Genomic DNA, 3,548 nt, shown 5'->3' with positions numbered 1-3,548 from the left:
TATATATAATAACTGCCCACTGTGCCTGTATATCTTTATGAAGTTCAAAAAAAGATATTTTACTGTGAAGTTTTGTTAAATTTTAGAAGACACTGGAAAAACTAAATTTCCTAAATTCACTATCATTGAGTGTTTATAGTCATGGATGGTAGATTTCAGACACAAAGAAAAAAATGTAGTCAAAAGAAAACAGAACCAAGTGCTAGGTTATTTATGAAGGACTTCGGCAGTAATTGATGCTCTTCCCTAGATGGCAGTCCTGTGACAGGTTTCTTGTGCTGGCTGTCTGATTCAATGTGATTCATTGTGTTTTTTCGTTTGACCTGGGGCTATACCTGAACTGTTCTGAAAGGGCCAGAACTTCTCATCTCTCTTGCACTGCTGCAGACGATTGGAAATAGCAGTAACAGGTGAGAGAAATAATAAATAAGTGTTAAGATGTTAACAGTCTTATACAGATCAGTTTACCATTGTGGACACCCTTCCCAAATGATGGTTCTGTACCGAGGGGCAATGGTAGAGGGGTTATGTAGAATGCTACCACGATGGGAATAACTTCATATTTCAGGAAGACTATTCGAGATGTGGATTGATTCTAGGAGCTAGGTGGTACAGTGACTCATTGAGGACAGGGAAGATAAAAACTCACAAGATGAATGACATGAGGTCAGCAGGGCAGAGCTGTGATTGCTGCATCCTTTATTAATCATCAGCCACTGTCGTTTGGTTCCCAAAATGTGTTTTTTGTTTTGTTATTGTATACTCCTACAGGGTATTTCAAAAGCCTTACAATTTTGAGAAAAAAAAACAAAAAAAAAACATTTATTATTTGTTAGGCAAGTCAAAGTTATTAAGACATAAATAAGAAAGCATTTTAATGCAGAATTACCAGCCATGGAAGAAGGGCTTTTACACACAGGGATGGTTGACAAAGAAAAAGTGGAACTGAAACCAAAATGCTGTCTATGTGTCTTAGAGAGTGTTGTATTATCTTCCTCTTTTCATTTTAAAATCTATACAGTTTCTTGGCTCATGTTGGATATGTAGCGAGCCTCTTCAATCAGAATACAGAAGCAAAGGGGAACACAGGGAATCAGTGAATCCACTACCAGCCTCCCTCCTGCATGCTTCTAAATGAACACGGGGACTACAGCAGTGCTGGAGAAAACCTGCTTGTTAGAGACCTGTTTTCTGGGAGACATATGATTGAGGGTGATTGATTCTCATGCGGTTTAATGGGATTTCCATTTGCTTAAAAGAGCCTTTCTAATGGCCAGTTAGTGTCTCTTTGACTTTTTTCTCCAGCATTGCCATTCCCTCCCCGTAGCTTCTCAAGTTGTATATTTCCACTGTCCTGTTTCCTTCCGTCTGGGTCAGTACAGCCACCTGTATAGTTTCCCATTGCATCAGCTAGATGTCTGTCCACAGGGCTCCTCTCCTGTTTCCTGCTTCAAGCCTAGTACCAGGGCCAGCTTGGCTGGAATGAGCCTGGAGTTCATTCTTAAGGGAGTGATAACCAAGGATTTGAGATCCTTCCAAACCTCTGAACCGGCAAATATTACCCATGGTCCTTAAGCTTTTGATTCCTCATTTGCAGGCTTGTCAAATACATTTTAAAAGAATAGTTTAATATGCTTTCCTAGTACCTAATCATTTTCTGTGCTGTAGCTCACATGGTCAGATTGCAGCCAGAGCATCTGAGTGAAAGTGCCCTACAGTACAGGATGAAGGCAGCATCAACAACTTTTATTGTGCTGTATTTGAAATCCTGTTAAAAACTAAACATCTTCAGCAAAAGAACAGAGGCTAGTGCTGCATGACGTAAGAACACGATTCTAACCTGATAGCACAAGAACAGAGGTTAGCACTGCACGAGGTAAGAACATGATTCTAACCCTTCATCAGGAAGTAAGTTTCTCAATGCCTTCTGAATTCTCAGGTACTTTAACCAAGCTAAATTACCTCAGAACTGTTTACACTAGAACAACCAAGGCCGTCATTTTGGAATTTTGGTGCGTGTGTTTAAGATACAGAGCTGTGCTTTCCTGACTTTTCCTAAATATATGTACTAATTACCCTGACAAAGAAAGAATTGCGTAGCTGCAAAAATTAGCAAGATAAAATAACTATTTTGACCAGGTGCGATCAAACTGACCAATACACTTAAAACATAACAATTAAATGTTGCTGTATTATTTGTATTCCTCAGTCGGAACTCATTGGCATGTACTGAAGTTTGATTATATCAGTCTGCATTCCGCAAGTGAGCGGTTTTCTGACATTTATATTGTTTCAATGAGCCTCCTTATAGCTCATCAATCAGCCTTGACAGCTCACGGTGCCCGGCTGTCTGTCTGCACTCTGTTTCCTATACAAGCCACTTGTGTGTCTAAGAAATTCATTGTTACCCCAATACACATTGAAAATGGATCACAGAAGACACAGGACAACAAAGCAGTGTTTGGATGTACTGCAAATTTGACCAAACAGCGATTCTGATGCAGCAGACATGGACAATGACAAATCTGGTTCTGAAGCGGACTGGGTTTGCGAAGATTAATCTTCCAGCAGCAGTGACACCGAGGGGGCAGGAGATCCCGTGGGAGAACAAGCAATCCTGTGGCAGCCCCTGCAAGGATGCCAGCCACTTCACCCACATCAGTCCCTGCAACTGATCCAGCCGCTACTTCAACTGAAGCAGCCGCTTCTATAGTGATAGTGCCAGCACCACATGGCACTCAAGCGGAATGCGCATTATGTAATGTGTCTGTATATAAACACATTTCTGCTCAAATGTCTGTTTATTTACAATGTTTCGGTAGCTTAGTTGCTTTATATGAGATTCCTGAATAAAACTACAACTTAAATTCAATTGTTTGTCCTTTCATTATAATATTTACTCTATGTTGTTTTTTAATATGCTGGTCAAATAGACCGCTCATGGTTGTTCTAGGTATGCCTATAAACCCAGTTATTCTAGTGTTAAATTATAAAATGTTTAGTTCACAGTTCCAGTTCCCCAGGCAAGGTGTAAACTTTGTATAATTTTTTTATGTATCTTCCATATTGGTAGATTGTTTTCTGAGCTAATTATTAATTAATTGTTTAAACTTTTTCCTTTAATGCCTAATCAGAGTGCAGCAGGTCAGGTATTGTGATGAAAGCCTTGGCTAGCACTTCGGTAGGAGACAAGAGTGGGATGCACAAACCTTGGTGGCTGGCTTCCCCACTCTCCGCTCCCCCCTCCTTGCTCCCCACTCCTCTCTCAATTTAACAGACTGCCCTAAAGATCCCACTTGGAGGCGCGGGCCGCTCTGAAGGACCTAAAGATATATATCTACTTGACCAGAAGCATATATATATATATATATATATATATATATATATATATATATATATATATATATATATATATATATATATATGCGCGAGGTACAGATTTTTTTAGTTTTCAGTGTCAGAGAACCTAAAACACTCAAAAAATAAAAGGTAATGCAAAAAGTCTGTTATTGCCAAAAAAACTAAAAATGATTCTTTAAAAAAAAAAA

Source organism: Polyodon spathula, chromosome 11, assembly GCF_017654505.1.
Source record: "Polyodon spathula isolate WHYD16114869_AA chromosome 11, ASM1765450v1, whole genome shotgun sequence".
In the NCBI taxonomy this organism is placed as follows: domain Eukaryota; kingdom Metazoa; phylum Chordata; class Actinopteri; order Acipenseriformes; family Polyodontidae; genus Polyodon; species Polyodon spathula.
Note: the sequence above shows the minus strand (reverse complement) of the source record.